We start from the raw sequence: 14582 nt of genomic DNA on the forward strand, positions 1-14582 counted from the left end.
ATTGGTCATTTCGACCAGCATCACACTTTCTAACCATCACTGAGATTTTGATTGACTTTACGGGAACAGCTACAGTATTCTGCATTGAACAAACATCCCACAAAAACACAAAGTTGAGGAAATGAGTAGTCCCCTTAAAAAGGTATTCAAAACACCAGTCACTACCATCCAAGACAAGCTCAAATCTTGCTTTGAATAGAAGCTACATCAGCCCGCAACCAACTTTAAAGGACTCATACTAACTATAGGCACATACACTAGCATGAATAAAGTGGTTCTCCCGGTGTCCCTTGCTCAAGTAATGCTGTAATGACAAAAGGTAAGTCTGTATCTCGTACTCATGGCTGAGAACTGAAATGCGCTCAAGAATCTTCTGGTGCCAAATGATTTGATGAACCACTGTCCACAGTTGTTGCTGTGACCCAACCGTGCAAGAGCTGGTCAAAGCAAGATAAGGCCTAGGACTCATACTAACTATAGGCGCATACACTAGCATGAATGAAGTGGTTCTCCCGGTGTCCCTAGCTCGAGTAATGCTGTAATGACAAAAGGTAAGTCTGTATCTCGTACTCATGGCTGAGAACTGAAATGCGCTCAAGAATCTTCTGGTGCCAAACGATTTAATGAACCACTGTCCACAGTTGTTGCTGTGACCCAACCGTGCAAGAGCTGGTCAAAGCAAGATAAGGCCTTGGACCTCCCCCTTTTTTTTATCGTGTGCCGTAATCCTGGAAAATGGACTCTCAGGAACTACTGTTCACTTATTACAAGATCGATAGATGGACTGTGCACATTTCAGGCCAGATAGGTTTGGCCCTGAGCCAGGATCACTTCATAAATTGTGACCCCTCCGCTGTGTTACTGCTGTCACACTCGAACAGCAGTCCGTTGCTGGTGTATAGGACTAGGCATGAAATTATATAGGAATACTTTGTTACAAGGCTCCAACTGAAGTGCTCGATGTAAAACATTTGGACTGACCTCCTTTGAGCTCAAGAGAGGTAGAAGACAATATCCTTAGCATAAGAAAGCCACTAAATCAGACTATATGGCATAAAAACTGACTTACAGGTCCCAGAAAACAAGATTTTCATTCGTCATAATATGAGAAAGCTTCCATCCAATTTATCTGTACTTATTAGTTTAGCATGTGTTACCTGTAGAAACTCTTTATTAGACACTGTATCCCCTGACCATATTTTTGTGCCAAATTGAGTAGTTGGTGAAATAAAGTATTTTGTCCATTTACAAAGTCAAAGCACTAGCTGTGTATTCCTTCATTGAATTGTATTACGGAGATTGTTGGGTTCTAAGGTCCTGATTTATGAAAAGTGATGCATCGCTGCATGAAAACACTTTTCATTGCGCCCTCCTTGCAACATGCTGGATGTGTCATATTCACAGTATGATGCATCATGTCACAAGGAGTTGCAGATATGTCAGTATTTCTAACGTATCTGTAGGTGCAAAAATGACGCATTGCTGGAGTGTCACAAAAGTGACGCAACATCAATGAGTCATTTCACATGGGCAAGTCCCATTTCAAGCGTGCCTTCATCAGATGCATTTGCGTCCTAGAAGTGACGTAGTGAAATCTCATAGATTTCACTGCATGATTCCTACGAGGCTTACTTGCGTCAGAACGCCCATCCTCCATACATTATACCTGGCGCAGGTATAATGCGGCGCAGAGGTTTACAAAGTGACGCATCTACCTAGATGGTCACTTTGTGATTATGACGCAACATGAAATTTTTTTACACTGCTGCTGCGTCACAAAAAGTGACGCACCGGCCGCGGAAAAGTGATACAAGGGCTCATAAATAAGCCCCCATGTCTGTAACTACACACCAACTACCTGAGCAAGCCTTGGACTGCTTAACTTACTAGTCAAGTGCCAAAGGGGAGAACCTGGTGCTCACCTATCAGTGTCCGTAGTAGGACGATCCTGGGAAATCAGTAGTTAATGGTTTTAAGTGGCACTGTTGAAGCAGTAACTCTGTGTGCCGTTTGACTCCGATACCAGCTCTTCAATTAGTGGTGAACAGTTAGGATTGCTAGAATCCAACACAATTATTCACTAGTTTTTATTCTACTAGATGTACAAAGGACTCATGGATAGAAGGTGAAATGACATAGATATCAGCAGCCTATTCCTGGATGAGTTAAGGGAGATGTGTTGGGATAATGGATGAAAGATGCAAGGATAGGGTTTGTAGAATAGTTAAAAGCTAGTAAGATAAACAAAAGAATGGGGAAAAGACTGTGTTAGATTCAGAGGAGGGAACTGTGAACCCAAAAAGAAAGAGAGTAATGTTACATGAGACTCTGTCAACCCTCTCTCTCTCACAAAGTATTGTAAACATTCTCCTACATTATCCTCTAGGTTGCTTCTCAGATTTCCCCAAAACACTTCCCCCATTCTCAAAGGTACCTGTGTCAGCAGTCCGAGGGATCAGCCCCTTAAGTACGATTATTCAACATTAAACATTGACTCTGCAGTTCTCCCTTAAAACTGAAAACTTGGGCCAAGAATGAGGTGAAGGCAAGAGGGTCTGAGGGGATAAACTCAGATTAGCTATCCAGGAGCAGGAGGTAAAGTTAGGGACAGCAGTTGGCCAAAGAGGAGAAAATAAAGGAAATGGTGAGACATTATAAGGAAATGAAAAGAGAATAAAAAGGGATGCGAGAGATAGCCAATAACCTTAAAAAACCCCAGGCTAGTAGAAGAAAACGTGGAAGCTCTACTGCTCTAGCATCATGCTAAGGAGACTCAAGTCACCGGGAGAATGCCTGAGGTGATAATGTGAACTATGGGAGAATAAAGGAAGCTCTGATCAGATGGTTTAGTCTGAGCCAGCTCAACACCTTCTAAGATTCGATGGGCACAAAAATGAAATTAAGTGTGGATTTATATAGCGCATCTTCTCACCCGCGAGAGTATCCTGTCGCTGCCCATAGGCACAGGGAGATTAAGTGATTTGCCAAGAAGCACAGGATGTTCAGCAGATGCCGAGATTCAAATCTGGATCCCCATTTGTGAAGTCGGCAGCTCTGTCCGTGAGCCCACATCCTCTACCTCAAAAGCAGATGATGTTCCACTTGTGAATTAGATCAATGATGTTTTGCACAATTTGAACAATGGGATGAAAGGGATGTGATAGGGAAGGATTTTCAGTTTGTCAACCAGTAGATGATGACTGAGTGACTCAGGGAGGAGGGCTCTACCTCACTTAGACAATACTTTTCTGATCTGAAAGAACAAGATACAGAGAAACGTGCAGTGTTGGCTGACACATGCTTAGTTAACTATGTAAAAAGGGTCTGGAGCAGCAAGGCTGTAAGTCCAATCTGAAAAAATCCAGCAGCATTGTTGCAAACCAGAAGGGAAGGACCATAGATGTTTTCAAAGGACCAAACAAGAGCCAACACTTAAGGAAAAATAGAGTCCAAATGAGACTAAAATGGGAACAGAGCCTTCCCCCATACTCAATGTTTTGACTTGTTTCAAGTGACAAAGCAGTAGCATTACAGGACCGATTGTCCAATTAAGGACACTGCACCAGCTGTCATCTTGACAGAGAGAAGGACATCTCTTTGGAAATTACCAGCAAAGGTCCACTAGCACTAACCAAAAGACATCTGGGGAGAGATCCATATGCTTTCAAGCACATTGACCACCATACCCCAGAATTTCTACTGGAGGAGATTATCAATGAGTGGAAGGTCCCTGCCCTAAGAGACACTTACATTTTAAGAACTATGGCTGGGAGGACATTTCACAATCAAAGGAGATTCTTCCTGGTTCCAAAGGAATCAACCTCTGACCTTCTGGTCATGGAAACTGCTCTCCCCTCCTGCAGCACTGTCATTGCGTCCTTGCACCTTGCACCTCTCTACTATGTTCTGTGTGAGGAGTTTGAGGCCCTCCTCCACCGCAGGCTCCTGCCTGCGCCTAATCCCTGGTCGTACGGTGGGAGAGCCTTGCTCTTCTGCTGGTCTGCTCTGCCAGCCTCCTGTCTGTTTCTCTGTCTTTCAATTTTTTGTCTATCTGTGCCTGCTGTTTTTATCACTTTGTGCCTTTTTGTCTGTCTGTTGCATGTTTGTCTCTTTGTGCCTTTTTATCCAGTTTCTTCTATTTTCCCATTTTGCCTTCGCTCCTTTTTCCCACCACTGCTGACCCAGTTGCCCCTCCCCCGCTAGTTCCCTCTCCTGCCTCCTAGCTGCTCTCCCTCCACCCGACCCCTATTCAATGCCGACAGGGTCGGCATGACCTCTGACCTCCTGGTCAGGGAAAGTGCTCTCCCTCGCACATCTCCATCATTGAGTCCCTGCCCCCTGCACCTCTCTGCTTCCTGCTAGGTGTTTGAGGCCCTCCTCCACCCACAGGCTCCTGTCTGCACCTCATCCATGGGGGTCCAGTGGGAGAGCCTTGCTCTTCTGCTGGTCCGCTCTGCCAGCCTCCCATCTGCTTTTCTGTTGTTTTACTGTCTTTCCATTTTTTTTATCTCGGTGCCTGTGTTTTTATATCTTTGTGCCTTTTTGTCTGTCTGTTGCATTTTTCTCTCTTTGTGCCTTTTTTGTACTGTTTCTTCGATTTTCCCTTTTGTCCTTCGTTCCCTTTTCCTGCCGCTGCTGCTCCTACGGCCCCTCCCTTGCGTGTTCCAGCTCCAGCCTCCCAGCTGCTCTCCCTCCCCCGACCACTACTTAATGGCCGCCGCTGCGCAGCAGCACCCCTGACAAGCCGAAGGTGCACCAAAGGCAAGCCTATTTGCACCCGTCAATGACCAGATCGCGACCAGCGCCAGAGACCATGGTGCCCCAGCCCCTGTCCCTAAGACTCTGCAACCCTCCATACAGTCAACTCTAGACATCAATCTGCCAGCTCTTGACGCCGAGTGGCACCCAATGCCAGTTTTCCTGCCAACACTGCCGAAGCACCTTCTCCCACAGCCGGGCGTGACTGCTACCCCCAACCCACTGGACACCAGTGCACCCAAAGTCCTGAGCTGCATTCTGCTCAACATACGCCCCCTGCACAGACACTCAGTAGAAAACTGTGATCTCCTCAACAACCTCTCGCCGGAAGTTGCCTCCCTTAAAGAGACCTGGACCAATTCCAGCTCTGCACCCAACATCAACCTCAGACTCCTGTCACTACAAAAGACACCATAAAGACCATGAAGAGGAAAGACTCCAGAGCCCCCACTCACAGCCGCACATCATCCACAAAGCCGCCTCCGCCATAGCATCTGAACTAATGCGTACAATCAACTGCTCCCTCAAAACAGGTACCATCCCCATAACTGGAAATGTGCAGAAGTCAAACCCCTCCTCAAGAAGCCCTCCGCAGACCCAACGGATCTCAAGAACTACAGACGCAACTACTCCTCCCCTTCATCGCCAAAGCCACCAAGAAGATCGTGAACATTCAACTCACAAACTTTATAGAATGCAAATCGATCCTCGGAACCTCTCATTCCGGATTCCGCAGTTACTACAGCGCCGAGACCGCCCTCCTAGCCACCACTGACAACATTCACACTCTCATCGACTAAGGCCAAACAACAGCACTCATTCTACTGGACATCTCAGCATTCTTCAACACCATTTCCCACCACAAACTAGTCGCCAGACTGCACAACGCCTACATACAAGGAACCGCCCTAGACTGGATACAGTCCTTACTTGCTGGCCCAAACTCAAAGAATCAGATTCTTGCCCTTCCTATCCCAACCCACAGAGATCAGATGTGGAGTGCCCAAGGGTTTCTCACTCAGCCTCACTCTCTTCAACATCTAAATGGCACCACTCACAACCATTGTCAGAAAACGCAGACTCAGTATAGTATCTTACGCCGACGACATCCAGCTCATCCTCTCCCTCACCAAGGAACCCAACATCATCTCCAGACTCAGATTCCAGGAAGGAAGGAAGGACATTGCATCCTGGATGAGCAGCAGCTGCTAGAAACTCAACTTGAAGAAGATGGATGTACTTGTCCCCGGATCCAACCCCTCAGCGTTGGATGATACCGGGTGGCCACGTATCCTCAGCAACTCTCCCACGGATCATGCCCGCAACCTTGGCATCATACTCAACTCCTCCCTCACCATCAAATGACAGATCAACGCTGTATCTGCCATTTGCTTCAACACCCTCTGCATACTCCCCAAGACCTTCAAGTGGACCCCACCGAATCCAGGTACACCATCACCCATGCACTAATAACCAGCAGACTGGACTACAGGAATGCCCTCTATGCCAGAATTAACACATCTCTACTCCACAAGCTCCAGACCATCCAGAACTCTGCAGCCAGACTCATCCTCAGGATCCCATGACTAGACCACATCACCCAGCACCTACGAGACCTCCACTGGCTCCCCGTCGAAAAGAGAGCGACCTTCAAGCTGCTCACCCATGCTTATAAATCACTCCACAACACCGGACCCCATTACCTCAATGAAAGAATCTCCTTCCACAGACACAAAGGCAACCTCTGCTCTGCCAACCTCGCCCTGGCCAAAATCCCTTGCACCCAGAAAGCCAGAACGGAAGTAAAAACATTCTCCTACATTGTAGACCTGGAATGAACTCCCCCTCAACATCAGAGGTACCCCTACTCTGCAAGTATTCAGGAAAAGCAGCAAGACCTGGCTCTTGGGACGACACAGAGCTGCCCGATATCACCCCCAGCACCTTGAGACCCTCACGGGTGTATAGTGCACTTCACGAAACACTGATTGATTGACGTAGTGGCCAGTAGAGGTGACATAGAGTTACCACTGGCAAGGAGAGAGGTAAAATCCAAGGATAAGATGGCAATGATTGATGTAGGGAAGAGGGAGAAACAGGGTGCAGAATGCATTTTAGGAAATGACTTGATTGTACCTGTATTAGAGCCAGGGCCCAAGACCCACTTGGTGTGGATCATATCAGCTGTACTTAGCTGGGCACAGACTAAATGTCATCCTCAGGTGCAGGTCATGATCACTCCAGCTGTGCAAAAAACAAAAGAGGATAGTTTAGAGCAGAGTTTGGCAGAACCAGAGAAACACCTGCTTTTTGCCCACCATCCCTGCTCTAGATGGAGATGAGGAACTTTTAAAGTCCGGCTCGACGCCAAATCTGCAAAGTTTGTTAGCTGCTGTTAGCTACAGATTTCGTGCAAATATTCCTTTATATATATATATATATATATATATATATATATATATATATATATATATATATATATATATATATATATATATATATATATATATATATATATATATACATACATACGCAAGCAAAACAACTGCTTCAAGCCGCTCTTGCCCAATTGTGGGGGGGGTCTTACTGGTTCCGAGGAAGCAATCTCGGAAATATTTTCGGTATGTAGAAGACGTCCAAAAACCAGCACCTGGAAAGACGAGGCAAGACCCATAGGTAGTGCAGATTTTCTATTTATTTAGAGACCCAACACCAGTCCGCCATGACGCGTTTCGGCTTCTCCAAGCCTTGATCACATGACACGGATATGGGAGCTGATACCAGGGCGTCCTATTATATCTGCAAGAAACAGTATACTGGAAAATGTAAGCAGATATATAGATTTCGTTTTACAAGAACATGTTAAAACACTGCCTTCCTTTGTCCAGGACACTGGTGATCTTCTCAGAAAAATGGCCAATTTCAATTGGCAACCAGGATACTTGCTGGTATCGATGGACGTGTCATCTCTTTATACCCGCATTGTACACAGGGATGGCATTAGAGCTGTGGAACACTTCCTGAAGAGAAGACCTCCCTATTATCAAGAACATTCCAAAATGTTATTGGCTATGATTTCACTTTGCCTTGAAAACAATGTGTTCCTTTTTGCAAATCAGTTGTTCTTACAAAGCAGGGGTGTGGCTATGGGGGCCTGCTTCTCTCCCAGTTACGCATGCCTCCATATGGGTTACTGGGAGGAGCAGGTCCTCATGGTGGAACACATAATCTGACCATGACCAACAGGGTCAAAACCTGGTGGAGATATATAGATGACCTCTTTTTCATCTGGGAGGGTTCTATTGAGGAGGCAACATCTTTTATACAAGAATTAAACATAAACACACTAAATTTACAGTTTACCAGTAATATGAGCGAGCAGACTGTTGTGTTTTTAGATGTTGAATTCTTCGTTCATGAAGGTCAGTTGCAAAGTAGACTTTACCGCAAACCTACCGCTGGTAATGCCCTGCTGCACGCCAGTAGTCACCATCCGGCGCACCTGATTAGGAGCATCCCTTGTGGGGAGATGCTCCGTATCAGGAGGATTTGTAGTAATAGCTCTGATTGCCTAATAGCGCAGAATGCTTGCAAAATCAGATTTCTGCAGAGAGGTTATCCTAATTCTTGCATTGATAGTGCCATGACTCGAGCGAACAGATATGATAGACAGACCCTGTTGGACTCAACAACCAGTACCGCCAGGGCCTGTACTCAAACTACCAATGAGGTTTGCTTAATTATTGGGTACAGCATTCAACATCAAGCCATACACAAAATCATAAAACAGCATTGGCCCCTGATCAAAAGTGATCCGCTGATAGGAGAGCTGCTTAATAATTCCCCCAATATCACTTTCAAAAAGGCTAGATCGATGCAAGACAACCTAGCATGCAGTAGCCCAGAAGTATCCACGGGATCGTGGTTGTCTGGTAGTAGGGGCTTTCTGCGCTGTTCCACCTGTAAAGCCTGCAAAAACGGTGTCAGTAGATCAGAATATCAGTCTCCACTTTTCCCTACACCTTTTAAGATCAAAGAGAAACTGAACTGTAGATCAGAATACGCAGTATATGTATTAGAATGTCCCTGCGGTCTGAGGTATGTGGGGAGTACCAGACCGCAGGTGTACAAAAGGATCCTACAGCATTTGAGGGCCATCACTAATGCGGATCCAGCAGATCCGGTCGCTAGGCACTTTAACAAAGTTCATGCAAAAAATGCCTCTCTTTTGATCTATTAAGTTATAGACTCTGTACCCCCGCAAAGAAGAGGTGGAGATAGGGAGGCAATACTAAGGAAAGGAAATTGGAGACCAGGCATATCATCCTACTTGACACTAAGATACCGAACGGGCTTAACACCAGTGATGATTGCTACACTTATTTATAGGTTTACAGCTTCAAGGGAATATCATTGTTACTGTATGAGCTGGATACTAGCTGAAAGTGCCACTAAATAATATTCTGTTATTTCAAATGAAATCTTTTTTGTATTACCCCACGTGCAAGTCCTCCACACGACCATAATTACATGATTTTTTAACATCTATTACATGTTTTTAAATTCACTGGTAGCACTTTTAAGGCTTTACATAATGGAGTTATGCTAGTATTTCAGAACTTAAGCTATTGCGTATTTTGCACTGAGGGTCTTGCCCACTTGGGCGGCACTAACTATATATTGTTGTTTCACAACTGCTATTTTTGCACAAAGACTCTACCCAGAAAATGCACTGTATGCCCACTTGAGCTAAATGTTTGCCAATTTTCGATTACTTATTCAGTTTTTTAAAATGTGGCTTCAATGTGTGATCTTTGCATTTTATTGTTGCAGATATTTTGCATACGGTAGAATCATGTACTCTTTTTAGCAATGGGTGGTAAATGTGATTATTTATTGTTTTAAAGGTGTATTACCAACGTAATTGTTTTTAACATTGTTTATAATTGCCCCCTTCGATTCTCTTATGCATTTTAGATTTTATAAATCTGAGAATCTGCTACTCTGGTGCTAAACAAACATATCTCAACAAGTTTTATAGTTTGTCAGTACAAGATCAATTCTTCTAGGTTGTGCTGCATATTCAATGCAAATACGCGATGTAACATGTTAAAGTATTTCTTCACTTTCCATTATGTAAATGAGCACTGTGCACTTTAAATAAGGGTCATCACCCCTCATATCCGTGTCATGTGATCAAGGCTAGGAGAAGCCGAAACTCGTCATGGCGGACTGGTGTTGGGTCTCTAAATAAATAGAAAATCTGCACTACCTATGGGTCTTGCCTCGTCTTTCCAGGTGCTGGTTTTTGGACGTTTTCTACATACTATATATATATATATATATATATATATATATATATATATATATATATATATATATATTTTTATGAGCAAATGTAAATACCTCATTTGGTTCGCTTATTAATTTGGGGTACTGTGAATATGTAAATGTTGAAAAATAATTTAAAATGTGTAATAACGTTACCTGTTTTTAATGAGCACTATGCACTTTCACGTGATCACCTTGAAGGGCCATTGTATTACTGGTATTTGCACGTTACAAGATGGCGCCCAAAATATTGTGGAGGAAATGTCCCTCTTCCATTTCAATTGAATGTGTAATGAACCAATGGCTTTAAAATGGTGATTTGAACTTGACACTAACGTTGCACTGACGAAGCCTGCCAAGGTGAAACGCGTCTGCTTGGGGTGAGAGGGGTTTTGGTGAATAAATCGTGGAAATCGGATACCAGTGTGCCAGCCTTTTTCTTTTCTGGAACCGTACGGATGCAGAAAACGTGTAGCAGTGTTAAAGCGTCTCACCAGCGCTGGCGTCTTTGGCACCCGTGGAGCAGCGGAGCGACGGCGGTGATTCAAAACCGTGCCTCAAACTAATATGACCGTTGGCCCCGGGGAGAAATAAGCAGAAAATTGTAATCACATCGGAACAAAGTGCAGCGGCTTATGGGCTGAACTTCACACGCAAGCGGAAGCTAACGGACCTGCCGATCGAAGACGGGAACGCGCCAGCGGTAGCTGACGAATACCAAGAACGAGCGGCGAGTCTGGTGAGTGAACGCTGACCTGAATGCCCGAGATATTCGCTTAGCCCCATCCACGAAGGTTCCGTTAAGAAATTCACCAAACCCCTAACTGTAGTGACTCTGTCACCACCCCATTGTAAATAAACATATTCTCACAGTAAAATACAGTGCAAGTACAAAATGTCTAATGAAGATGGTATCTCGGGAGAAAGGGAGTCAGCCGCGAACTTCATGTTTAGAAGCGCTGCCACTAGACAGACACAGCCAAGCAAAGCAACTACATCAACTGCTCCAGGAAGTGCGCTGAAAACACTATTTTCGAAACTAGAAAAAACACAAGAAAGAGAAATTCGAAAGTGGTGGGAAGCAAGTTTACTGGAGAGATATATTGACTGTGGAAGAATACCTAGAGGATTGCGAATCTACACCGTTCCATCATATGAAAATCCTGACCCGGCACTACTCAAAGATTGGGCAGAGTACACGGCAGAGTCAGCGAAAGGAATTGTGAGAATATTAATAAAATATGCATGGAGCGACAGAGACAAATGTCTCAAAGAGATAAAAGATATTGAAGAGCTAATATCGAAAGAGAAAGACTCCAAAGAAAAAGAAGAACTGAGAGAGACCATGAATAAAAGGATTAAAAACTATGAACTGACTATTAGAAAACGCAAACAATCGAAATTCCTCAGAGACAAGCAAGACTACCTCACAGGGAGAATTTTGACATTCGCCAAGAAATTTGATGCCACAAGAAAGCGCATGGCACAGACAAATGTCAAACCAATGGAGGATGAAACTGAGGAGTCGGAAGTCTCGGAGGGAGAACAATTGGAAAGCAACACAGAGAAAAATGTGTCGACTGAAGATCCTTTTTTCGACGAATTCGAAGTTATCAAAGAGACCCTTCTCCGCCCACAACTGAGAAACCATCCACCAGCACCTCAACAAAAACAAAGAGGAGGACGCGGAGGGGCAAAAGGAGTAAGAGGTGGGGGCCAACAAGCGGAAGCATCCCCAAGAGTCACCAGGAGCGGGCTGAATCGCAGGACGCAATGGACGAACAAGACAACAACGTCATAAGCCTTTCAAAAAGAGTACTAACAGAGGATGAGACCACCATCCTAAAGAAGGGTTTTAGCTTCTGCCCGGCCAGCGAATATGATCCAGTAAAAACACGGATTGACCTTTTCGAATACACGAGGAAACTGAAATTTAAGAAAATCTTTCTCCAAAAATCAGAGAATGAAAAGAGAATAAACAACTTTACAGTTTCCACTGAAGATGTAGATGAAACTCCCACATGCGAAGAACTAGCAAGTGTCATGCTAACACCAACACAAGAACTGATGTCGAATTCTATCACTGGAGTGACTCAATCACAGAGTAACATTGAGCAAAAACGTGATCCAAGTCACTGGAAAAACGAATCAAAAAAACTACCTATCTCCAGTTTTGACGCAATAGATCTCTTTAATGAAGCAGTCCTGGAAGATTTAGACAAAATAGCATCTGGTACAAAAAATAAAATCAACCAGAAGTCATCAAATATAACAAAGAAAGAGTGGCAAGCCATTAGATCATTAAAGGAGGACACAACAATTGAAATTAAACCTTCTGACAAAGGAGGGAACATTGTCATCTTTGATCAGGAACATTATCTAGCGGAGGCCCAAAAACAGCTTAAAGACAGAGAATGTTACACTCCAATATAAAGAACTGAGTATAACAGAAGCATCCTGGCCTTTCATAACATGTTGGATAATTGGCAAAAAGAAGGCATGCTAACAATGGATGAATACCTCTTTTTGAAATGTGAAGCACCAGTACTTCCAACTTTTTACCATCCACCAAAGGTGCACAAACATCCAACTAAACCTCCGGGACGTCCCATAGTGTCCTCCATAGGCAGCCTTCTCGAAAACACCTCCAGATTTGTTGACTCCTATTTGGCCCCATTTGTCATAAACCTTCCATCATATTTAAAGGACACTCAAGACTTTCTTAACATCATGGGCAATGTAACGTGGGACTCAGAAATGCTATTAATCACTCTGGATGTGGTTAATTTATATACTTGCATAAACCACGAACAAGGTTTAGAGGCGGTTAAATGGTTCTTAGATCAAAAACCACAACATTTCAGAAACCATAATGCCATGATATTGTCCATGATTAGATTTTGTTTGTTCAATAACATGTTCTTATTTGATGGGACTCTATATAATCAAAAGAGGGGCACTTCAATGGGCTCGTGCTTCTCCCCCAGTTACGCAAATTTATTCGTGGGCTGGTGGGAGAAGCACGAGGCATGGAGTGACTCCAAACAAAAATGGACCGAAAAAATACTCATGTGGACTAGGTACATTGACGACCTATTTATAATCTGGCAAGGGGATCGTCAATCAGCAGAAGAGTATATCACTACACTAAATAACAACACGCTCAATCTAAAATTCACCGGTACCATAAGCACCAACAGCATTAACTATCTGGACCTAGAAATATTTGTGCATAACAACACCCTGCATACACGCCTGTATAGAAAACCAACTGCAGGCAATGCGGTCCTGCATGCTAAGTCCTATCATCCAAAGAGTCTTGTGAAAAACGTCCCTTACGGCGGATTCTTACGCCTAAAGAGAAATTGTTCTCTTGAACAAGACTATGAGCATGCGGCAATGGAAGCTAACACTAGATTTGAGCGCAGGGGTATAATGTTAACACCCTGAAACAGGCCAGTGTTAAAGCCTCAAAAACAAACAGGAGGGATCTCCTGGTTTCGAAACCCAAAACAGAGGCCCCTGATGAAGTCTGTATGATCACAGAATTCAGTACTAAATCAGGTGAAGTAGTTAACATTTTTCAAAAACACTGGCACATACTCACTGCGGATAAAGTCCTTAAAAAGGATTTGCCAAAGAAACCTTTGATAACTTACAAAAGATGTCCCTCTTTGGCAGACCACTTGGTCCACAGCCATTTTAAATCTCTGGCTAAACCCATCAAACCCATCAAATTATCACAGTCAGTAGGGTTTTTTCCTTGTCTTAAATGTAAGGCATGCAAATTCAGCCATAAAACAACAGAATACCCTAATCGCACAGGCGATAACAAACCCAATGTAAAAATCAAGCAGTTGCTTAATTGCAACTCGGAGTATACGGTGTATTGTCTCACTTGTCCATGTAAGCTGCGATACATCGGCAGCACCATCAAGCCTGTGAAGCTCAGAATTCTCGAACACATGCGGGCTATTACCAATAACGATAAATCTTATCCAGTAGCCCGCCAGTCAGAGCAAGTGGGAGAAACTAAGCTTCTATTGTATAGACCAGGCCCCCAAACAAGAACGAGGGGGGGACAGAGACAAGTCTCTACGGATTCTAGAGTCTAAATACATCATTGGCCTCAAAACCATTACTCCCTGGGGGCTAAACAATAACGAAGAACTTTGGGTTCATTTGTTAATAGCTGAATTATTGGAAAAGCATAGTAGAAGAGTATACTGAACAAAAGAACATCTCTACTTCCCGAACTATCATTTCTGTCTATCATTTCTTTTTCTGTCTTGCACTGTATAATGATTGCCCATTCAGGGCTTAATAATGAACTTTATATGAGCAAATGTAAATACCTCATTTGGTTCGCTTATTAATTTGGCGTACTGTGAATATGTAAATGTTGAAAAATAATTTAAAATGTGTAATAACGTTACCTGTTTTTAATGAGCACTATGCACTTTCACGTGATCACCTTGAAGGGCCATTGAATT

This window comes from Lissotriton vulgaris, chromosome 3_1 (assembly GCF_964263255.1).
Source record: "Lissotriton vulgaris chromosome 3_1, aLisVul1.2, whole genome shotgun sequence".
Lineage (NCBI taxonomy): Eukaryota > Metazoa > Chordata > Amphibia > Caudata > Salamandridae > Lissotriton > Lissotriton vulgaris.